Below are 25,889 nucleotides of genomic sequence, written 5' to 3'. Positions count from 1 at the left end.
ATTTCTTATACTCTCCCATCTCTCCCTCCAGGGTCCTACCTCCATTCTAATAATAGATCTTGATCTCCCTACAGTTTGATTCTACTTCAATTTCAGGAATCAGTAAAATGTCCTTATCTTTTTATCCCAAGAGAATTCACAGGTTTTTCTGCATTTCAGAGTGACTTATACAAAGGATGAGGAAACCTTTTCCTAATGCTTTACACCTCTCAGATAATAACTTCAATATGTTAAGAGAAGAACTCCTCAGTCTATTTATCCTATCAAAAGCCACCATAAAGAAAGGAGAACAAGGTTGAGTGGAAGAAGAGGGTTAGAAGGCAGTATATGCCTTGATGCCAGACACCTATCCTTGATTTTAAAATTTTATAATAGACATTTCTCAAAAATTGCATTCACTATTTGGGAAAAATTACACACATGTACATACACATGTGACATACATACAGTGTACAGTATTGTAAAAGTGACCTCCTTGAAAGAATTGAGTTGGAGGAATGCCTAGACACTCGGCTACAAGGTAGGGTAGACAGAAAAAATGCAGAAGAAAGGTAAAAGCACAGACTGGATCTATATTCTTGCTTACCACTTGTAATACAAAACCCATAAATATTTTATTTGAGTGTTTTTGTTTCTGATAAATAAAACCCTCATTTGGAATGACATTTTATCTTATGTCCTCAAGCATTTGCTTGAGTTCCTATTTTCTTTCCCAAATAAGTAAAAAACAGCCCCAAGGCCTATGAACAATTTGCATGACAAAAACATCATCTTCCAGCCTGGAACCTTCCCAGGGGTTTTGATTGGAAGATGAGTGAGGTTCATTCACAAACTTCAGAGACAGGTAGGAGAGTACAAAGCAAAAGTTAAGTGCCCTAATAAGGTAGTTGTGAAGGCTCATCAGCTCCTTGTGTTTGATAGGTTCTGTCACCATTGCCAACACAGCTGCTAAAAAAGGCTGCCAAAGAGGAAGAAAATGAAAGAGGTTGAGATTGCAGTCGGAGAAAATATTTTACACAACTTAGCACCATCTGCCATTCTCTTAATCTTTGTTCAGTGAGGAGTGGATTGAATGTGGATGTCGACAATGACTCTGACAGCTAACTTTTTTGTTGATATAATCATTAAAACTTGCGGACCCTGCCTTACTAAAAATGCACAGAAGAGGTAAAGAACATTCCATATTTGTTTTTAGCAAAACAAACCAACCGATCAAACGAACAAAAACCTAACTTCTATTATTTTATTTATGTCGCTTTAATTTACTTGGCTGTAAGAGTCTAATGGAGGTGTATAGGGATTTCTTAGCAGGCAGAGAATAGTGCAATTGATTCTATGTATGAGCCTTCTGGGTGTGTGTGTGAAGTGGGAGAGAAGGGAGAGAGGTGGAGAGAGAGATTAATTCAGACTCTACTAACAAATTAGCATGTCTTTGGCCTCTCATTTCTCTTTAATTGTATTAATAACAGTTGCCCCAAATATATGTGATGTTTCTTGTGATATGCTTTCTTAGTTAACAACATTATTGGTAGCAACATTATTGATATCTTTCCTCTAGCAGATAAAGTGAGTTAGTGTAAGTAAAGACAAGTTTTTTTTTTTTTTTTTTGAGAAGGAGTTTTGCTCTTGTTGCCCAGGCTGGAGTGCAATGGCACAATCTTGGCTCACCGCAACCTGTGCCTCCTGGGTTCAGGTGATTCTCCTGCCTCAGCCTCCCGAGTAGCTGGGATTACAGGCATGTGCCACCGGCTTATTTTGTATTTTTAGTAGGGACATGGTTTGTCCATGTTGGTCAGTCTGGTCTCGAACTTCCGACCTCATGTGATCCGCCCTCCTCAGCCTCCCAAAGTGCTGGAATTACAGGCATGAGCCACCGCACCCGGCCCAAAGACAAGTTATTAAGGAATGAGCAGGATATGTGTAATACGAAGGACAAGTAAATTTGAGGTTTTGTGGGTTCAATGAGTCTAGGGGGTAGGAGAGTTTTTGGCCTCTACAGAGTTAGGGAGAGGAAAGAATCATCACCATTTGTCTACCCTTAATTCCCGGAGTCAGCGTGTGCTGGAATCTTGGAACGGGAGCCCAAAGCTACAGGAAGGAGCCAGGGATGGGTGCTCTTTTCCTCTCCTTGAGAGGATGCACAGAGGCTCAACAGCAACGTGTCTGTAAACCTGAGAGCGTGTGTATGCCACTTCACACCCAATCTGCCACCCTGATCATCCCCAAGATTGCCCTTGCTTTCCTGGTTCCTAGGATCTCTAAGAAATGCAATGGCTGCTTTGGCCTTGTGTTGCTGTTAGATACTCTTCTGCAAAAGCCAGAAAAAGTAGTCAGGTAGAGTGACTGCATATTTGGAGGGATCTGAATCCCATCTTTACATCTTCCAAATATATAACCTCACACAAATCCAACTATACACATAATTCTGTTTTCTCTTCTGAAAAATGAAATTAGTATACATCTCTCAGGAGTTTGGGTGTGAGTGTGTGAAAACAAACTATAGGCACATATAAGAGAAACTTCAGCAAGCATTCATTCATCTGGGCCCCAGAAGCACAGTCTCATTTCATTCTATAAAAAATCCTGATAAAAATGAATTAACTAATTGGTTAATTACTTAGTTACTTACTAACTAGCTTCCCTTCTTCCCTCTTTCCTTTTTCCTTCCTTACTTCCCTCCTCTTATTCCCTTCTTCCCTCCTTTTCTTTTTCCCTCCCTCCCTCCTTCCCTTCATCTTTCCTTCCTTTCTTCCTTCCTTAATTCCCTTTTCAAGAGGGAATTACCCAGTAATCACTTGTAACAGAAACTATATCAATTTTGTAAAAAATAAAAATTATACTATAATATCTCTCCAATTCTGATTTATAGGTAGTAGTCGGTCTTAGTTGTTTTAGGAATAAATCAGAAATATACAATGAAATTCAGCAGCAGCATGAATGTAAATATTTCACAATGTGCTGTTCTTGAACTCTAACCTGGAGACATTCAGTCATTCTGCCTTGATTACAAAATAATTCTATAATGGTATTATTGATATTTTTACATAATCTAGGATGAAACTATTTTGCTTCATTAGGTATTCAATTTAATTTATATATTCATAATATTTGAATACTTTATCAACATCTTCAACTTCTCTTTTTTAACAATTCTAAGGCATTTTAAAATTTAATGCCACGAAATCAAAACTAACATTGACTTATTTTTAGCTTATGTATTTTTTCTAGTGTACTGTTGCAATACACAGTATGATTAATACAAAGAATAGACTTCAACATCATCTTTTATTTGATAATGAAATTGTTTCACCTGAAACACTAGCTGTTGTTTCGAATAGTTAATTGACTATGTCATCAGCTGTCAAATTAGTGCATTTTATGAAGCTTTTATCTTGATTAAAAATTTTTTCAGAAAATAATTAAAACCTAATTCACTAGTCTTTGTTGTAATGAATTATCCAGCAGTCAAACTTATAAAAATATCTCTAAACATGTCTGGTCTGATTGGCTTTCTGTATTTATTAAATGACACAGTGACTTAGTCTATTGTGTGCTGAATCCAAATTTTGTGATTTTTATTAATAAAAAATATTTACAGAATAGATCAAAGAACTGTGAAATGAATTCTTCTATTTTTTCTATGTTATGTCATCAACCTATAAGTGCCATTTGAAATGGAAACACTATATTCATTACCCACATCTGATTTGGTTTTAATTTTTGAAGGCTTATATACAAAATAATATTTAAACCTAGAAAGTTTTATAAATAGAATTGATTATTTTGTTTGTTTTTATATTGTGGTACAATCCCTTTTCCAAGTTGTCATGCCTACCACACATGCCCTTTGGTGAAATAAATCGAAAATGATGAGCTTGTTACATGAACTGGTTTTGCTACTGATGACAGTGAACATAGGCATCAACTATGTCCAGATATTGCATCCATAAGATTATACATGTATTTCATATATTAACTCACTGTATTTTATCCTAACAAAACATCTGATATCTCTGCTTTCATTATTTCAAATTTACAGATATTAAAACTAAGGCTTAAAAAATATCCAGTGAATTTCCCTAAGTTACACTGAATGTGACTTTGCAAAGATTAAAACCATAGCCAGTGTGATGCAAAAATGTGTCCCTTATATGAAAGCCTAGTTAACTAGTCTCTTCACTCTGCTGGGTACAGAGCATAGGCTGGGTACCATTTAAACACTATTCTTGTCTTTCTCATCCTTGGCAATCTTATCTATCATTTATATCTAGTTTGTTGTCAGATTTGTACCAACTGTCAATAGACTATTTCTATTTCTAAGATTTTGTATTTGCTTCTAGTTCCCTAGAACTTCAGACAGCTTTCATGGTTAAAGCTATTTTACACTGCATGAAGCTCCTTTTTCTCCCATTTCTTCTTAACAAGCAGTTTTATTCTTTCAGCAATAGCCACTGCTGCATGATTGAACTTGAAGTTCAACTTCTTGTTTTCAATTTGGGGCTTCTCATCTTCAATTTGAAACTTATTGACAAACTCCTTTGCTAAGTACTCAAAGTTTTCCATCTCTCAGAGGCCTGTTCTGTGCACCCTTTGAAGATCACCTTTGCGTGAGTTTGTATGAGCTTCTTAATGTAGAGAATAAGCATAGTTTTTTGGTTTTTGTTTCTTTTTTAAGTCCTCATGAGAAACTCTTGCTCAGTCCTTAAAGGAAGATATCAGGAAAACGTGTTGGCAATCCTTTTTTCTGTGTGTAAAAATGGAGCTGTATTTTGAACTTGGAAGATGAAATAAAAATTACAGATTGTTGTCAATGACCACAAAAGCTTAAATATTTAAAATTAAAAATGAAATAATAAAGCCTTAGAAAAACATAGCATTTTCAGCAAATTAGCTAAGACCACGCCAACCAAAATCTCTTTATTTTTTAACAGCTTCTTTGAGACATAGTTTATATGCATACAATTCATCAATTGTACATACAATTTCATGGTTTTTAGTACATCCACAAAGCTGTAAAACTATCACTAAAACAACTTTAGGACATTTTCATCATCCTAAGGAGAAACCCCCATACCTATAAGCAGTCATTTTCTGTATAATGAAGAACTAACTTTACCCCAAGTGAGGTCTGACCTTTGCCTTCAGCTACTGGGCGGTGATCTCTAGGCGCCTGTAATGTCCTGCCTGATAGGAATATCCTTGTTTGCCACTAGATAGTAGATCAATGTGATATATGGTGAGGTCTTTGGGACATGTCACATCAGTTTCAACCTCTCAAGGAGTTAGAGACTAAAGGTATCATCCCTAACCTCCAAAAGGGTCTAGAAACTCAAGATCAGCCATGCAGATGGCACATGATGAAGCCCCAATAACCATTTTGGACACCAAAGTCTTGGATAAGTTCCCTGGTTGGCAAAACTCTATATTATCACACATCATAGCCAGGAGAAGGTAGCACTGTCCAAAAATCCACAGGAGAGGATAGCAGAAAGCTTTGCATTTGGATCTCTTTTAGACTCTGCTATATGTGTCTCTTCCTTTGGTTGATGCTAATTTATATTCTTTTATTTTAATAAAACCATAACCATAGGTGTGGCATTTTCCAGAGTTTTGTGAGTTGTTCTGGCAAAGTATTGAAACTGAAGGTTATGGTGGGGATCCCCACAATTTGTACTGGGCTGATGTGAAGTAAGGGTGGTCCTGAGACCACCCAAATCTGCAGATGGTGTCTGAAGTTAGGACACTCTTGTCAGGACTGTTCTCTCAGACTAAAAATTGTCTGACTCAGCCGGGATTGGTGACTTAACCCTGTAATCCCAGCACTTTGGGAGGCCAAGGCGAGCAGATCACCTGAGGTCAGGAATTTGAGACCAGACTGACCAACATGGAGAAACCTTGTCTCCACTAAAAATACAAAAATGAACCGGGAATGGTGGCGCATGCCTGCAATCCCAGCTACCTGGGAGGCTGAGGCAGAAAAATCGCTTGAATCCAGGACATGGAGGTTGTGGTAAGCCAAGATCGGGCCACTGCACTCCAGCCTGGACAACAAGAGTGAAATACTGTCTCAAAAAAAAAAAAAAAGTTTGACTCATCATATTTTTCATTTCTCTTCAAGCTCTTTTCACCCCCAGCCCTTGGAAATCACAAATCTACTTCTTGTGTCTATATATATATCTGCAGCATTTCATGTAAATATAACCATATATTAGGTAGTCTTTTGTGAATGACTTCTCTTAATTAGCATAGTATTTCAATGTTCTTATTGTATACATACTTCATTCTTTTCCATGGCTGAATATTCTACTATATAATTGTATCACTTTTTATTTATTCATTCATCAGCTTATAAGCTATTACATTGTTTATACCTTTTAACTCTTGTGAGTAGTGCTTCTATGAACATTTGTATATATGTTTTGTTTGAACAGAGCAAACATCTGTTTTCAAGTCTTTAGTGTCTATGCCTAGAAGTGAGATTGCTGGGTCATAGAAGAATTCCACGTTTAACTTATTGAGGAAATGTTAAACTTTTTACCACAATGCCTGCATCATATTGTATTCTCACCAGCCATATACAAGGATTCCAATTCTCCACATCCTTGAAAGCACATTAATTTTCATCATTTTGGTTATAGCAATCCTATTGGGTAGGAAGAGATATCTTATAGTGTTAATTTGCATTTTCTTAGTGGCTGATAATACTGAGCAACTTTTCATGTATTTAACAGCATTTGTGTATCTTGGGGAAATGTCTACTCATGTCCGTTGTTCATTTTTTAGTTGAGTTGTTTGACTTTTCACTGAATTATAAAATTTCTCTGCACATAGATAATAGACCCTTCACGGATATATGATTTTAAAATATCCCCTCCCATTTTATGGGTCTTTTCACTTTCTTCATGGTGTCTTCCAAAGCACAAAAGTTTTTAATTATGATGAAGTCCAATTAGCATATTGTTTTTAGTTTTGTCACTTGTAGTTTTGTTGTCATATCTAAGAGGACTTTGCCAAATCAAGGTCACAAATATTCATGCCTATATTTTATTCTAATAATTGTATAGTTTTAGTATTTATGTTTGTGTCTATGATCTGTTTAAATTAGTGTTTGTATATGGTGTGAGAACTTCATTCCTTACGTGTGACATGTGGATATCTAGTTTTCTCAGTACGATTTGTTGAAAAGGCTATTTTTTTCCTCATTGGATTATCTAGCAGCATTGCTGAAAATTATTGACCATAAATTAGAAGATTCATTTCTGAATTCTAAATTCTATTCCATTGATCTATATGCCTATTTTTATCCAAGTACCTTGCTGCCTTGATTACTCTAACTTTGTAGCAAGTTTTGAAACAGGAAAATGTGAATACAACTTTGTTCTATTTTTCAAGAGTGTATAGCTCTTCTGGATAAAATATTCTAGTCTTAATAGCTATTGATTATTTCCTTTATGTGAATAGATGGGTGGGAGATAGATGCATAAGACATGTTGATCTACCGAATACATGCGTATCGACCTTACTCAGTCCCCACACATATGCAGTTCCAGTGAGGTTGTAAGTTGCGAGAAGACAGGGATGGGTAGGTCTAATTTATTTTCAGAACGACAGATTTCACCTCTTTCTTTTTATTACAATGACTTGCTTCTCTGAGTTCAAAGAGGAAATATCACAACCTAGTGGAATGTTACTGAAGATTTCATGTAAGTGGTGCCATGTCATTCACATTTTAAAACAGTGCTAAGATTTCGTTGGGATGAAGAGACTGCTTGGGCTGGAATATAGAATTAAACAAACAAAACCCATACCAAGACTATCCAGAAATGATGAAGCAGCTGAAGGTAACGTGTTCAACCTAACAGATGATAACAAATAAAGGGAATATGAATAATCCTAATTTTCAACATGATTACTCTTTCATTGAGGAAGTACTATATAACATAAGATCCAATTAATATTGCCAATTGAAGACAGGAAAAGTAACTAATATTTACGGAGTTTCTACTGTGAGCTAATGCTTTATATTCATCTCCTTTAGCTGTTATCTTAAGAAATAGCTTGCAGGATAAACATTAAAAACTTTTAAACATATAAAAGTCCTAAAGTTCAGAGGGGCTAAATTACACTAGGTCAAGCAGCATAAAAATATTTCACATGGGGTTTTTACCCAAGTCTTTCTGATTTCAGATCCCAAGTTCTTTGAGTGAACTGTGATGCTTGGGAAGGTAATCAATGGATAAAAAAAGTGCTATAGATGTGTTGAGGATAATTTAATGAAAGGGGCATGGGTTATGAATGCATTGACCTAGAAAGCAGATTTTCTTAATGGAACATCATGGGGTTGGATATGTAACCGATACTTGCTAGATTTTTCTTTTAGTAAAAAAAGGAATAAAATAATATTTCAAAATTAGGTGATTCAACCCAAAACAGATATCAGTACTTCATTGTAAACTGCCTATAGTATTTCTTTTGTTTCACATATGAAGTCATATCCCTTCCTCTTCTATACCACACCTCTTTTCAATAGAATTCATTCACTGTAATTGACTGACAGTCTAGCAAAACCCAAACTTCAGTATTAAAATATTTTCGATTCTATGTGATCATAGGCAAAATGCAGTTGGAAAGAATAGAAAAATATTCTGAAGCCACTAACAAATAAACTCAGTTGATTATTGAATTTTTATTGCAGTGTAAAGGAGAATCTATTTCATTTAAAAAAATACCATACAGCTCATGACACACATTCCACAGTTCTTGTCATATAGGGATGCACAGTAATTGTCGAGAAACTAAGAGAAAAATGAGTAGTGTATTTTGACATTTTTCTTCCAGAAAGGGGGATATTATTAATCATCCCTGTGGGTATTTTGATGCCTTGCAGACTAAGGGAGTCTTCAATTGTGTATAATTTGGGGCATACCCTAAATTAGCAGTAATCTATTTGTGGATACATCTTTTGTACCAAGGTAGTTTCTCACTTCCTCAGTTATTTAATTGTACTTCGAATAGTTTTGGCAGGCAGCTCATTATGTATTCTCCTCACTATATTTTATTTTTATTATCCAAAGTCACTTTGAAATGAAACGGATACATGCACCATTGACTTTAATAGGATTTTGCATTGTAAGAATAATATACAGTACACTGTATTGCATAGAAATATCTTGTGGGAAAAGAATAACAGAGTTAGTGTGGAATTCCACAGCGTATAACTCAACAGGCAGTCATAACTACAGGTTTATAATTTTCTTTAGGGGGAGGTAAAAAAATTGAAGGGCAAGTGGTTTTAACAAGCCCATATATGTAATATTCATTGTAGAAAGTACCATTTGGAATACTTTGTGAATGTGAAATTGAATTTATAGAATGCAAAAGAGTTAAGAAAACTATAAAAACTTTGTACTGTATCCAAAGTCATTTCTGACAAGTGGGAAACTCATTTAACAAAGATTTCTTTGTAACTACAGTTTCAAAATGATTTTGTAATAATGCTCAGAACTCGATAAAACATCAGCAGTATAAGCCTATTGACTTTCTTATGAGGCTAGAAATGAACAAAACGTGACCACGTTAGAGCAAATTAGTTATTCTGGGAATTAACAGTTATTGAGCAACTTTTCAACATCTCTCAGGATGAACAAATACGAGGTGGTAAAGAATCATATGTAAGAATATGTGCTTCTGAGTCAGGTTTCTCTTGCCCCAATCTACCTGATTGGCCTGGTGCACATGAGTTAATCTTCTAAAACTCAAGTTCCTTAATTACAAAATGTTGATAATGATAACATAATTCATAGAGTTATTAGCAGGAAAAAATAAACTGCGATATGAAAAATGATTGCCATAATGTCCAGTATACAGTAGGTTCTGTACAGTCCCTGTTATAAGTCCCCAAATGTATACCACAAAATAGCCGGGCTACAATATGCTGAACTGCAACAACAAACACAAGTGAGCAAATAAACGAGATATGGGGCCGGGCACTGTGGCTCACGCCTGTCGTCCCAGCACTTTGGGAGGCCGAGGCAGGTGGATCACCTGAGGTCAGGACTTCAAGACCAGCCTGACCAATATGGAGAAACCCTGTCTCTACTAAAAATACAAAAATCAGCCGGGCATGGTGCCAGGCACCTGTAATCCCAGCTATTCAGGAGGCTGAGACAGGAGAATTGCTTGAACCCGGGAGGCGGAGGTTGCAGTGAGCTGAGATGGCACCACTGCACTCCAGCCTGGGTGACAGAGTGAGACTTCATCTCAAAAAGAAAGAAAGAAGGAAAGAAAAGCAAGCAAGCAAGCAAGGAAGGAAGGAAGGAAGGAAGGAAGGAAGGAAGGAAGGAAGGAAGGAAGGAAGGAAGGAAGGAAGGAAGGAAGGAAGGAAGGAGAGAGAGAGAAAGAAAGAAAAAAAAGTAAGAAAAGAAAGAAAGAAAGAAAAGCAAGCAAAGCAAGGTGAGTCACAGGCAGGGTTGCTCATGCCTGTAATCCCAGCACTTTGGGAGGCCAAGGCGGGTGGATTACCTGAGGTCAGGAGTTCAAGACCAGCCTGACCAACATGGAGAAACCCCGTCTCTACTAAAAATACAAAATTAGCCAGGTGTGGTGATGCATTCCTGTAATCCCAGCTACTCGGGAAGCTGAGGCAGGAGAATTGCTTAAACCTGGGAGGCGGAGGTTGCGGTGAGCTGAGATTGTGCCATTGCACTCCAGCCTGGGCAACAAGAGCAAAACTCTGTCTCAAAAAATAATAATAAAATAAAATAAACAAGATATGATGGTCACATTTGTTTGTAAATCTCAAACGGGAGGTAATATATGAAGTATTTACTCATGGGCAGTCAGATGGTAAAGGCTCTGATAAATACTGCTATAATGGGAATGTTTACTCTATTGAAACTGAAGTGTATTAAAATAAACTTATGAAAAATAGACAAAAAATTAAGTAGCATTTTGTTATCCTTTGTGTGTCAAATTGCTGTTTACATAGGTATCATCTATTGTTGTATGTAGACAAACATTTTTTAAATAATATTTCCTAGACCATTAGTTGGCAGTGTTGTCATGAGAAAACAGTCACATGTTCAAACAATTTTAGTAAAAAGCTCATTTAAATTAAAGTTAGCAGTTTCATGTTTGATATCCTTATTTATTTCCCAACAGCTTTGTGACCTTCTAGACAGTGATGCTTAAACCATAGGATCTGGGATTGTGTGTAAGCCCATTCTTGGTGTTTTATAAAGAAATATCTGAAGTTGGGTAACATAAAGAAAAGAGGTTTAATTGGCTCACAGGTCTGCAGGCTGCATAGGAAGCTGAGCAGCATTGCTCTCCTTCTTGTGAGGCTTCTGGTGACCTCAGGAAGCTTCCAGTCAGATGGAAGCCAAATGGAGAGCCAGTGGTATGACACAGCAACAGCAGGAGCAAGAAAGACAGAGGGGAGAGGTGTCATGCTCTTTTAAACAACCAGATGTCACGTGAATTCAAAGCAAGAACTCACATATCAAGGGGATGGTCCTAAGCCATTCATGAACTATCAGCCCCAATGATTCAGTCACCTCCAACCAGGCCCCACATCCAATATTGGTAATCACATTTCAACATGAGACAGCATTCAAACCACATCGGGTTGAGAGACAGGAGAATAATGAATTTGGGATAAAAACAGAAAAATGCTGCTTTTATTGGAGATACTTCTTCCGTGTAGTCTGCTCCAGGTGGTGGTGAAATAACTGTGGAATATTGCATTGTTTTTCTGGACAACACTCTTTTTCGATGCAGAAACACAATCTGTTGTCAGTGGAGGCTCTTTTCCAGTCATCAACTCATCTTAAAACTTTAGTCAAGCATTTAGAAGGAACCTTCTACTTTCATTTACTCCATCAGTTTGTGACCATCCTACACCCTGACTCCTCTGAAACTGCCCCCATGAGTCCCCAGATAACTATCTAACATCAAGGGTTTTTTGTTTGTTGTTTGTTTGTTTGTTTTTTAGAAATCCTTTAATTTCTCCATCAAGCCCTCATTCCTATTTTAAAAGGAGTAATCAGAAATTTTGATAGTAAACCATGTTGCTAGAATTGACTCTTTTGCCTTATCTTTGTATTAACTCCCTTTAAATAATTGTTACCTCAATATTCGCGAAGTGCTATTCTCTTTTCAAACTGATACACCAAATCTTTAATATCTAAGTAGTGGTTTTTTTCAAAACACAAGTTCTAATTTTTTATTGTTAGATTTTACAGATATTAAATTGATCTGAAAACTGTCATAGTAGTTCCCAACACTGTTTCTGCGTTCTTCTTGTTGTTGACCAGTGATGGATTGTGGGTAGGTAGCAGTCTGCGGACCGGTCCTCACTGCCTTGCCATGTCCGCACCCCTGCCCCACGGGGACAGCCATTTCCTGCCTTTGACTGGAGGGCAGGAACATTGGTGGGCTGAGGGCAGGCTGTGGAAACCCTTCCCCATGGAGACTCTTCCCCACATGAGGGCAGGTGTGGAGTAGGGAGCAGAAATCCCCACGTGAGTCTCATATGTGCTCTCTCTAAGATTTAGCATTTCTTAGATAGCAATTTTGGTACTTAGGAGCCGAATCTTCTCAATTTGGTTTTGGGTACAGGACTCGTCATCCACAGAAAAAACCGCAGTGGTAGACATAGGAATGGCAGAGCCAGGGCAGTTTCAAGGACCTCAGCAGGCCAAGTTCATGGACCCTCACTTAGGCCTCCCGTGTTAAGGTGGCTCAGCTTCCGGCTTTCTCAGTCTCTTGGCATAAATCATCAAGACAGAGATTCTGTGGATTCAGTGAGGGAAAAGGTTCACCTTAGTTCAATTAGCGGCAGGCCGAGAGATGTCTCAGAGCCTGCTCTGCTCTGTAGGGGCTGTGGAAACCAACTCTCTGAGAAAGGAGTTAATGGCAGCCTGGGACCCAGGGCAGACCTGAGTGCAAGCTGCTGCCTGTGGAAGTTGCAAAACAATGTGCCAGTTCTCAAGGAGGAGAAAGGTTTTTTTATTTTCATATTTTTTAAGTATTATACTTTAAGTGCTGGGATACATGTGGAGAATGTGCAGGTTTGTTACATAGATATACACGTGCCATGGTGGTTTGCTGTACCCATCAACCTGTCATCTAGGTTTTAAGCCCCACATGCAATAGGTATTTGTCCTGATACTCTCCCTCTTCTTGCCCCCCACACCTCGACAGGCCCTAGATGTTCACCTCTCTGTGTACATGTATTCTCCTTGGTCAACATCCACTTATGAATGAGGACATGCGGTGTTTGGTTTTCTGTTCCTCTGTTAGTTTGCTGAGAATGATGGTTTCCAGCTTCATCCATGTCCCTGCAAAGGTTATGAGCTCATCCTTTTTTATGGCTATGGGCATTTGTGTTGGCTATTACAAGTCTTTGCTATTGTAAATAGTGCCGCAATAAACATGTGTGTGAATGTGTCTTTATAGTAGAATGATTTATAATCCTTTGGGTATATGGTCAGTAATGGGATTCTTGGGTAAAATGGTATTTCTGGTTCTAGATCCTTGAGAAATCACCACACTGTCTTCCACAATGGTTGAACTAATATACAAGTAGTGTTTTATTCTAAACCACACTTCTAGGTCCCGCATTTCCCATGTAGGTTAACCTCTATATCTACCGTGCATCCTTCCACCAAATTTAAACTTAACATTCCCTCATACAGACTCATCTTCACCTCTTCCCTTCCTGTTCCAGTTTTTCCAGTAAAAAATATTTCAATAAACCTGTATACTCATCTTTTCTTACCCATACATGTGAAAAGTGACAAAATCTTGTCATTTCTATCTTCCTACTAGCTTCCAATCTCTTCCTCCCACTATGCCGGTTGGGCACATTATTTAATTCTAGCCTGAACTATTTCCTTTATTCTCCTTTCGTCAGTTATACAACTTTCTATTCCATTGCAGATATTTTTGTCAAATTTCCCTATCTAAATCATACATTGAATTATGTCCTTCTCCTTCTTTATATCAGTCAAGGACTCCTCTGCCTACAAGATAACACTGGGATATATCACCTAAGAAACTATGGCTTTGCTGTGTTTCTTCCTCCCTCCTGGATGAGCCTCACTACCTACCAGGTTTCCCCATTGTCTTACTCACACCTGGTGCTCCAGCTGTTCCACATAGACTGGGCTCTCTTTCACTTCTGCACCTTTATTTATGCTTGGAAAATTTTCTACCACTGGTTTATGTGGCTTTTTTTTCAAGACAGGGTCTCACTCTGTCACCCAGCTACAATAGCACTGTAGCCTCGACCTCCTGGGGGCTCAAGCAATCCTCCTACCTTAGCCTCCTGAGTAGCTGGGACTACTAGTGTGCACCATCATGCCTAGCTAGTTGTTTTGTGCTTTTGGTGGAGATGGGGTCTTGCTCTGTGGCCCGGGCTTGTGTTGAACTCCTGAACTCAAGTGATCCTCTGCCACCGACACCCAAAGTCTTGGTATTACAGGCGTGAGCTCCTACACCTGGCCATGACAAACTTTTATTCCTCATATCAACACAAATTCCGTCTCCACTGTATGATGAACAAAAAGAATCACAAGTCAAGTTTAGGACCACTTTATTTTGGGCCTAGTGCGTATTCTACCTGTATTCATGAAAAAGTTTCTCTTATCCTTCCTTACATAGTATTTTATTCTTAGACTTTAGCATGACCATAGCACAAACTTTTGGAAAACACACACACACGCACACACACACACAAACAGAAACACTGTCATTGAAAGAGACAGCTACATTGAAGAAGAAGATCTTAAAGGGAGATAATGTGATTTTTAATTTGAGATATAATGCATACTGTACTTTATTTGAATAGACTATTTATTTAAAGAATAATATTCCTTGGAAGTGATGAGTTCCCTATCTCTGGACAAAATAATCCAATTAACACTTGTTGACAATGCTGTAGAATAGACTGCAGTATTTCTCAATGTGTTAAAAATTTAATAGTAGTTCCATAAAAGATGATGTTTGAGGTAAATACGCGCAGCAAATTATGTGTTACCTTTTTGATAAGTAATACTTCTAAATTTTCTTTTCATATCAGTCTACTTTACTATAAAGGCAAATTAATTAATGAATTATTAATTGATAAGCCTGTATATGGGTAATTTGAGGATACAGAAAAATTATAAATGTTATACAAGATGTACCCATTTGGATTACAGTGTGTTATAATTCACATTAAAAATACCAAAAGATGACTTTTGAAGAATCTTAAAGCCTTAAGTGATTTTAAACTTAATCTTTCTTTTTCATTCAAGGTTCAGCATCCTAGTCATTTTTCAAGTAGGATTCCAAAGTCAATGTGAATATTATGCTTATTAGGTTACCTAGTTCAGCGCTTATTTTCTAAACCCTTATGTTTGAATGACTAATACCCACATTAAGGAAATTTATCTTGCAGCCTTGCAGAATCAATTTATATTTAGAAGAACAAACAATTCTTGTCCCGTGATTTTCCTGTTGTCTAGATTTTTCGTGAGTTCATCTCTACCTAGGAATGCAAATGCTCTTCAAGTTGGCTGCATGGTTATGAAAATGGATGCAACAGTCTGTGTGTGTGTGTGTGTGTGTGTGTGTGTGTGTGTACCTAAAGTAAGAAACAGTCTTATGGCAGTTGTCATAGCAACATGACACTGTTTCCCAAGGAACAAAGTAAATAAGCACTTTTCACATGAAACCCACAATTGTCTTGACACTGTGACATTTTCCCCTAAAGCAAGCCCTTAAATCAATAAAAGGTTTCAGTGCCAAGGAGGGGAGCTTCATGATTTATGCAGTTTGAGGTAAAATCCCCACCAAAGCACTTGAATACTTGCAAAGAAGAGACTTCTGTGGTCAGTTATGCCTCCACTGCCTAAATTCTGAAGAGAAGCTTTCAATAGATAAGGCCAAAAAGGTCACACTCATTCATTCATTCCTTCTTAGGTATTTTCAGGAATCGTTATATGGATATTTTGGCCAGTGCTACAGAAATACCCATGTAACTGTGCTGTGAAACGGATCTTAGAGAGTGTCATCCATGTAAAACCGAAGAAAGCCCTAGGATTCAAGGTGTTGTTGAGATCTCAGAGGGATCTCAGACATCATCTAGACTAGCATTTCTTATAGTTGTTCTATTCTCACCTTCAGATTTTTACATATGCTTTTTATGCTATAAACCATAGTTTACATAGTTTTTAAGACTTTTTGAATTTAGGTGCAGATTTTTTATCTCAATATCTAGTTCATGAGAGGTGCCATTCAAATGGTAGTTATTATTATTTTTAATAGTTTTTCTTTTCTCCTTTGAATCATGAGCCACTCAAACTATGAAAACATTGAGATGGGGAAAACAAAAGCATCAAATCTAAACAAAAAAGGTGGAAAGCATCCCTTTACCTAAATCCTACATGAAGCTGTCCAGAGCATCATTTTCCTCATTAATTTGATTTGCATTTAACATCATTCTTACACATTTTTCCTAGAATGTTTAAACAGTTTAGAAAATACCATCATTTCTTTTTCCTAAGTACTTTGTTAATGAGTTAATAGAATAATATGTGTGATGTGTGTGCTAATCTGATACTTATTTGAACTTTGTTGCCTGCCCCCTCTTTTTCTTTTCTTTTTCTTTTTTTTTTCCAATGACTAATTACTATTTAGGCACTCTGCAGTATTTTCCAGGGAGTTTAACTAACCGTTGTAAATTAAACTATGAGGCCATGTCCTCTTAATTGAAGTAGAAGTGCAAATAATTGACCTTACACTTAAATACTTCACTTTCAAATAACAGTGTCCCATTCTGGCAAGACAGAAAAAAATAGCCTTTTGTCAGCATACAGTTTGCTTACTAAAAGCTCAGTAAAGACTTATGAGAAGAGGATATATTATATAAACATATACCACATTGAAGGTACTCATATTTATATTTCTTTTTATGAAACATCACAATCCCTGTTTCCATAATGGTATCACTGAATAATATTAGGACATTCATCAACTTATTCATTTCTCTTTTCTGATAATAATCATTGGTGATCATTCTTTAAATTATGTTTTAGAGTCATTTGCCCCAGCAAAAAAACAAAATTTTGATGAAAGCATGTTGTACGTCTATGGGGAGAGATGTTTCAATTTCAATTAAAAGTGAATTTGAATATTAAATATTCAAATTTGATTAAATATTAATATAAAATATTTAAAAATTAAATTTGATTAAATATTAAAGTGTAAATGCTATAGTAATTTATATATTTTGGCTATTCGGAAAGATTCTATTGGTGGCTCTGAAACTTTGTTTAAATGGCACTCTTGAGCTCATAATCTGTTTAATAAACAATTGAATTGATAGTTTTTTATAAAACTGTTGTCAATTTTAATTGGTTATTTTAGTTTCTATTCAACATGAGTATTTTCTAAACTCCATATTCTAAACCATTTTTAATCTGTTTTTTCTCTCCTTCTTTTTAACTAACTCAACCACTGCAACCCAAAATATGACTCATAGACCAGTTGCTTCTCCATAAATAGTTGGTTACCAGAATCAATGAAATAAGTATCAAACTTTTGAGTAAGAGTTCACAAATGTTTACAGCCATATGACGTTGCTATTCCAACTAGGTAAGTGATCAATAGGGTTGCATTCAGCAGAGCCTACAGCAATTTGGTTTTCTGGAACACGTTGCAAGCTGAATATTAGTTATGACACTCGGATCGTGTGTGATCCGTGGCATGTTGGAAAAGGGAAAACTTGTTATTTTTCACAGATAACTGAAGAAACATTGGCATAATATACCTACTATCTTAAGTATTTACAGAGACAGAATCAGAAATGTCTGCATTGTAGATTCATGTCTGCTCTTTCTCTTTTGTGCCCACATGCAACATACTTACTTTTTTTGACCTTATCTCTTTTATTTCTAAACTTGAGATTTAAACTTCCACTGCAAAAATGTAAGAAAACTCAGATTCTCATTAGCTTTTGTTCCCTTTTCTGTATTCATGTTTAATGAAATTATTTTAAAGTGAGTATGGTTTTGTATTTAGTTTTTTCCACTTGAGTTCACACTTAAATATGTGTCAAGCATTTGTTATGATCTTTATAAGTGAGCTTTTCAATTAACAATTCAATTTTCAAGTAATATTCTATTATGTTTCTGCATAATTTGTTTAACCAATTAACTTTTAGACATATACAGTTTCCAGCATTAAAATAACCAAATCTTCATGCACATAGTTTTCTGTCATCAGGGTGATTTTTTTTCTGTATAAAAATTTTAAATTTAGATATAAATCACATATGATGATATAATATTCATACCATAAAGTTCACACTTTTAAAGGAGCTATTCAAAGTTTTTATTCTATATTCAGAAAATTGTCCAGTCATCACTATTACCTATTTCCATAACAATTTCATCAACCCAGAAAGATTATATTTTCGGTTCCTATAGGCATATACCTAGGAGTGGTATATCTGGGTCATATGATAAATCTCTGTTTAACATTTTGAGCAATTAGCAAACTGTTTTTCAAAGTGGTTGCATTATTTTATATTCCTACCAGCAATGTGTGAGGGTTCCATATTCTCCACATCTAACTCAAGTTTCATTGACTTTTTTTTTTTCATTTAGCCATACTAGTGAGTGTGACGTGATGGATTATTTTGATTTGCATTTCTCAAATTACTAATGATGAGCATCATATGTTGAACATCATGTATTTATTAGCCATTTTATGTCTTCTTTGTAAAATTGTCTACTCAGATCCTTTTCCCAAATGTAATTAGTTTTTCTTTTTACTGTTATGTTGTAATAGTTCTTTCTATATTTTGAATACTGCACTTTTATGGGAATATTGTTTATAGATGTTTTTCTTATTCTGTGAGTTGGTTTTTACTTTCTCGATAGTGTCTTTCGAAGCACCAAAGTTTTTAATTATGGTGAAATCAAATGTTGTTATATCTGAGGGATTTGTCAAGCCAAGATCATGAAGATTCATGCCTAGGTTTTTTTCTAAGGGCATTACAGTTTTAGCTCTTGCATTTAGTCCTATCTTTCAGTTTTAATTAATTATGGTATAGTGTCAGTAAGAGGTCCAATTTCATTGTTTTTTGGCTTGTGAATATTCAATTGCACCAGCACTACTGATTGTAAAGACATTTCTTTCCCTATTGAATAGTCTTGGCACTGTTGTTTAAAATCAACTGGCCATAGAGTTGTTGGTTTATTTCAGGACTCACAATTCTATTCAATTCATCTATGGTTATATCCATATGGTCAGTACTATACTGTTTTAATTACTGTAGCTTTGCAGTACATGTCGATATTGGAAAGTACAAGTCCTCCAACTTTATTAGTTTTTAGATTTTTGTCTATTCTGTGTCCCTTGCATTTCCAGGTGAATTTGAGGATCAGCTTATTAATTTCTATAAAAGGATGGCTAGAATTTTGATAAAGATCATGTTGAATTTGTAAATAAATCTGAATAGTATTGTTATCCCAACTATATTATCTTCCAATTCATGAACATGATGTCTTCCATTTATTTATGTCTCTATTTTTTTAACAGCATTTTATAGTTTCAGTTCTTTCACCTTATTTTGTAAAATTGATATCCTATGTATGTTATTACTTTTGATGCTAGGGTAATGAAATTCTTTTCTTAATTTTATTTTCAGATGGGTTCATTGCTGATACATAAAATCTAGTTAAGTTTTTATATGATCTTGTATTCTTCAACCTCGCTAAATGTATTAATTTCAATACTTTGTGTTTGTGCGTGTGTATATTCCTTAGAGTTTTAGACATACAAGATCGTGTTATCTGTAAAGGAGAGTAATTTTATTTCTTTCTTTTTATTCCAGTATGGAAATTGGTTATTTATTTATTGATCTGTCTTTTTGCCTTGCTAAATTCTCAGTACAATGTTCAATAGAGGTGTGGAAGCAAATACCTTTGCTGTGTTCTGACTCAGAGGAAAGCTTTATGTCTTTCACCATTAGTTATGATGTTATTAGCTATGGGTGTTTTAAATATGTGCGTCATCAGGTTGAGAAAACTGACCTCTATTTGTAGTTTGTTGACTTTTTTTTTTTAAATCATGAAAAGGTATTGGATTTTTAAGTACATTTTCTGCAGTTAGTGAGGTATCCATGTGTTTTTCTTTTGGTCCTTTATTCCATTACTGTGAATCATGTTGATTTATATTCATATATTGAATGTATTTTCTTGTGCATTCCAAAAATAAATCCCACTTAGCCATGTGTATAATGGTGTTATGTTGCTGAATTTGGTGTGTGAGTATTTTGCTGATGACTTTTGCATCAATACTTGTAAAGGATATTGTTCTGGAGTTTTCTTGAGACATCTTTGTCCGGTTTTGGTATTAGCCTAATACTAACCTTATAGGACTATTTGAGATATTTTCTATTTTCTTCCACTTATAGAAAAGTTTGTACAGAAATGGTTTTAGTTCTTTTATAAATGTCTGATACAATTCACAAGAGAAACCATCTGAGTCTATTTTCCTTTGTGAAAAGTTTTGATATCCTTACATATTATAGGTTTATTCAAATTTAAAAAACGAATATTTCTTGACTCAGCAGCTGTGTCTCTAGAAATTTTCCATTTCTCCTAGGTTATCAAATTTGTTGGCTTATAATTATTCATAATATTCTCTTATAATTTATTTTGTAGTCCTCCAGTGATAACGTGTCATTCCTGACCTTAGAAATCTGAGATCTCTCTTTAGCCTTTCCACTGCTCCTCCTCCTTTTTCTTCAGTTTTTTTTTTTTTTTTTTTTTTTTTTTTGGAGGGGTGCAGCAATCTAGCTAGAGATTTATCCATTTTTTGTTTTCTTCAAAGTACAAACTTTTAGGCTTTTTAAATTGTGTCTATTGTTTCTCTATTTTTTATTTTATTTATATCCACTCTAACATTTATGGTTTCCTTTCTTTTTATTGCTTCGGATTTAGTTTACTTTTCTTTTTCCATCTTCACCTCAAATGTTAGGTGTTTTGTTTTTCTAAGACCACCAGAGCGGGTACAAAAGAACCAGCGACTAGGCAAGGGGTAGGAGCAAAACTGCAAGTTTATTTTGGTCACCTAGCTTCAAGGGAAGAAGGTGGGTAGGGAGAGGTCTGTTGGCCCCCCCCCCCCGACAAAAGGGGCCCCCAGAGTCACCCGTACAGCTCTCGGACGGAGTTCCAACAGTTCCGACCGCAGTGAGGAATCAACCGCAGTGGGGAAGCTGGGAAGTCCGCGCGTGGCGATCCTCCGGAGCGGCTTTTCTAGGAGTGGGAGGGCGATAGGCGGGGCACGGGCGTGTCCGGGGGCGTTCCGCAGGTGCGACCAGGTAAATCTTGGTCTCTTCAGATTGACATCACCTGGCGCATGCCTAGTTGGTCTGCACCTTCCCGGGTCGCCGGCTGGATTTTCGCGCGCGCGGGAAAAGTTGGGGGGGGATGAAGAACCCGGAAGTGCGCCATCTTGCCTCCGTTCATCCAAACAGTCCAACCTTTTATTGATAATAGTGATAAAGGGGCGCCGTGGTCGGTCTGGCTACTTCCTGCTGTTAAGGGGCGCTGTTAAGGTCGGGGACCATGGTTGGTATTTGGACGTACGGATGAAGAATAAAATAAAGCACAGTATTAGTATAGGAACGAGGTATGGAAGCATTTGAGGGTTTGAATGTTAGTGTCTGCTAGGCCTGACTTGCTAACATAATAGCAGCACTCTTCTCTAAGGAAGAGACAAGTGCCTCCTTTCTCAGCTGTAAACAAGCCTAGGGCTTGCCTGTTTTGGGCAGCTACTTAGGCTATTGAGGTAGTTCGGCGCTGCAGGGAGGCCAGGCTTTCAGCTGATTTCAATAACTAGAGGGCGGAAAACAGCCAGTTTTGACGGGAGTGGCGTAGTGGCATGGAAAGTTGCTGGAAAAGCTCTGCTACTTCTGCCTGGCTGTATAGAGTTAGACTGGGGACCAAGGACACGGGGACATAGAGGGATCAGTTAGTGGCTGTATGGTTAAGAGTTTTAGAGAGAGAGATCAGTTGCACGAGAAATAGCCTTCAATGGGGGCTGTTTTGGCCTCCATTGGGTGCCTGAGTATAATTACCTCAGGATGAATTTGGAGTTGAATAACAGAAAGGAAGGATTGGGCAGTTGCACGAGAAATAGCCTTCAATGGGGGCCGTTTTGGCCTCCATTGGGTCCCTGAGTATAATTACCTCAGGATGAATTTGGAGTTGAATAACAGAAAGGATTGGGCAGTTGCACGAGAAATAGCCTTCAATGGGGGCCGTTTTGGCCTCCATTGGGTGCCTGAGTATGATTACCTCAGGATGAATTTGGAGTTGAATAACAGAAAGGAAGGATTGGGCAGTGGAGATGTTCGATGAAGGTTAGGAGACGGGAGAACCACTGCTCTGGACTATTGTCTGGAGGTAGATATGGGTCTGGGGTTATATATTGAAAGTCTGATAGGTTTATGTAGAGGAGGGTGAGAAAGCGAGCTAAGCGCCAGGGGTCAGGAAGCATGAACTAGTTAAGAAAGTTTTGTAAGTTTGAGGTGAGTGGGGGAAAGTTGAACTGATGTCCACTGATTGTTCCCAGTGGGGGCCCTTTTTAGCTGGGAAATATGAATCCAATGCGTGTGTCCTAGGAGTTTTGCTGCCGTATGTGTAGACAGGAGGACAATGTATGGGCCTTTCCACTTGGGCTGTAAGTCTTTGGCTTGGATATCTTTTATGTATACTTGGTCCCCAGGACTGAGGGAGAGATGTGGGTTGTAGGCATCCGTTGGAGGAGGGTGTGCTAACTCAGCGTGTTGTCTTAGGAGTTGTCTGAGAAGAGTGAGATATGGGAGGTAGTTCGCCAAAGGGGCTGGCAGGGAAGGTATTTGTTGGAGGGTTAGAGGCCGTCCGTAGACTAATTCGAACGGACTGAGGCCTGTTGGGCTTCGAGGTGCTGCCCGCAGCCGGGTCAGGGCTAAGGGAAGGAGAGTTACCCACGACTGCCGGGTTTCGATTGAGAGTTTGGTGAGCTGCTGTTTGATGAGTCCGTTAGCCTTTTCTACCTTACCAGAAGACTGAGGCCTATAAGGGATGTGGAGTTTCCAGGTGATGTGTAGGAGGGCTGCCACCTGTTGGACTACCTTAGAGATGAATGCTGGACCATTGTCAGATTGAAGAGTGACCGGGAGGCCAAACCTAGGAATAATATGTTCAGTGAGTATAGAGGCAACAATGTTAGCGGTTTCTCCTGTGGTAGGATAGGCCTCGATCCACCCGGAAAAGGTGTCCACAAGGGTTAAGAGGTATTTGAATTTTTTATGTCTTGGCATATGTGTGAAATCAATTTGCCAATCTTCACCTGGTTGGTGTCCTCTGAGTTGATGGCTGGGATGGGGATTACGCAATGCACCTTGAGGATTTGCCTTTAGACAGGTAGAGCACTGCTGGTTGATTGTAAGTAAGTGTTTTTGTAGTGTTGGACAGTGGAGGAGGGGATTTAGGAAATCATATAAGGCTTTGGGTCCTATATGTAAAGAATTATGTATGTCTGTTAGAATGGTATGGAGTTGTGTTTCAGGAATAACTAGTTTGTTATCAATATAGATCCAGTCACCTGTAGCTAGTTTGGCTGTTGGATTTTGTAATAGCTTAGCCTTTTCTTCCTGAGTGTAATTAGGGGCATACTGGGGGGAGAGAAAACAGGCAGAAGGAGGCTTAGGAGTGGAAAATCTGGCGGCTGACTTGGCAGTGACATCAGCGAAATTGTTGCCAGCTGCTACCAGGTTAGATGAAGTTTGGTGCCCTTTACAATGTATAATGGCTACCTTGGAAGGTGCCGACAGTGCATCTAGTAGTTTGAGTATTTGGTTTTTGTTAATAATAGGGGTACCGCTGGTGGTTAAAAACCCTCTCTCTTTCCAGATGAAACCTTGTAGATGTGTCGGAGAGAGAGAGAATTGGGGGCGGTTTGGGAAGCGAGTGGGATCTTTGAGCTTGACGAGAACTGGTGGGTGGTGAGCAGCTATGACCGGGGTGGAAGTGTTCCACACTTGAGGGTGTACAGAAATAGGGAAGATGGGGGGTGGGGGCGACATAGGAGGAGCCTGTGCACTTGCACAAAGCATGAGCAACAGGTCATGAGGGGGTTGAAGGGGAGTGGATGAGTTGGTGGGAATGTATATGGAGGCCTTTAAGGTGCTCAGGATGTCTCGGCCTAGTAAGGGGGTAGGGCATGAGGGTATAATGAGGAACGAGTGCGCAAAGTAGTTGTTGGCCAGGCAGCAATTAAGGAGTGGAGTTTTTCGTGGGGTGGATGGCTTTCCGTCTACTCCTACTACAGAGATATCGGATGGAAGGCTAGGTCCAGAGAAGGACGGCAAAACAGAATAGGTAGCCCCGCTATCTATTAAAAAATTAATTGTCTTACCCGCTACCAGGAGAGTTACCCGCGGCTCGGCGAGGGTGATGGGGGTCCCCGAGTCTCGGCACCTTCAGTTGTCGTTGTCGTCCAGATGTAGAAGCTGGAAGGAGCTCCCAGGATCCTGGGAAAGGGGGTCACGTGGAGACGCAGCACCTGTTCTCAGGGTGGGGCAATCAGACTTCCAGTGTCCTCCCTGCTGGCAAGCAGGGCAGGGGGTTGCTGGTGGACGAGGCTTAGGACATTCACTGGCCCAATGTCCTGACGCCTTGCACTTATAGCAAGGCTGCATTGGGACTCGGGGACCTTGCGGACACCTGCTGGCATAGTGTCCTGCCTTGCCGCACTTATAGCAGGCTCCTTTCGTAGCCTTGGAGTCTGCGGAGTATGTGCTCTCTGGTCTGGGGTTACAACTGGGCTGTAAAGCCGCTGCTAGGAGCTGGGCCTTCTGTTTGAGGCGTGCCTGTCGCACTGCCTCAGCCGTCTCCTCTCTGGAGTTATAGACCTTAAAGGCTAATTTAACCAGGTCTTGTATTGGTGCCTGAGGACCATCCTCTACCTTCTGAAGTTTCTTACGAATGTCAGGAGCTGATTGAGAAATGAAATAAGACGCCAAAATGGTGGCCCCTGTGGGGGAGGCCGGATCTAACCGGGTATATTGGGTTAGAACCTCAGTCAGCCTATTTAAGAATGCGGCTGGATTTTCTTCTGGATTTTGAATAATTTCTTTTAATTTGTTAAAATTTACAGTTTTGTTTGAGGCTGTTTGCATACCAGCCAACAAACACTGAACCATTATGTCTCGCCTACGGCGCCCAGGCTGGTTTGCTTGATAGTTCCAGTCCGGGTCTGCCGAGGGGACTGCTTGCTCCCCTAGTGGGATGGTGGCGTCAGTTAAATGTAGTTGGTTGGCGTGCTGCCTGGCGGCCGCTAGGATGCGCTCTTGCTCCTCAGGGTTTAGGGTGGAGGTTAGGATAACCTGGAGGTCATGCCAAGTTAAGTCATAGGCCTGACAAAGGTATCTAAATTCCTTTATGTAGATGGTGGGATTAGCTGAGAAATCACCTAAACGCTTCTCAATTTTGGAAAGATCGGCCAATGAAAAAGGGACATGTACTCTGACTACACCCTCCGCCCCAGCCACCTCTCGCAAAGGCGCTAACACTGTAGGAGGGTGTGGGGCAGCAGTGGAGACATCAGCAGGGCACTTAGAGCGGGTGTGTGCAGAGACAGGAGACTCAAGACAGCCAGTTGGGGGCCCCGAAGGAAGCACGGGACTGAGTGGATTACTAGTAGGCAAGGAAGAGGAAGGAGGAGCCCGGGCGGAGGGAGGAGAAGTATAGGGCGGAAGTGAGGGAAAGCCTAGATCCTCCGGCTGAACAGAAAGGAATGAAGACTCCTCTTTTTCGGGTTCCTGTGAGCCGGCGTCCTTGGCTAGC

This window comes from Rhinopithecus roxellana, chromosome 20, assembly GCF_007565055.1.
Source record: "Rhinopithecus roxellana isolate Shanxi Qingling chromosome 20, ASM756505v1, whole genome shotgun sequence".
In the NCBI taxonomy this organism is placed as follows: Eukaryota; Metazoa; Chordata; class Mammalia; order Primates; family Cercopithecidae; genus Rhinopithecus; species Rhinopithecus roxellana.
The sequence above is the reverse complement of the archived record's forward strand: the minus strand, read 5'-3'. Positions refer to the sequence as shown.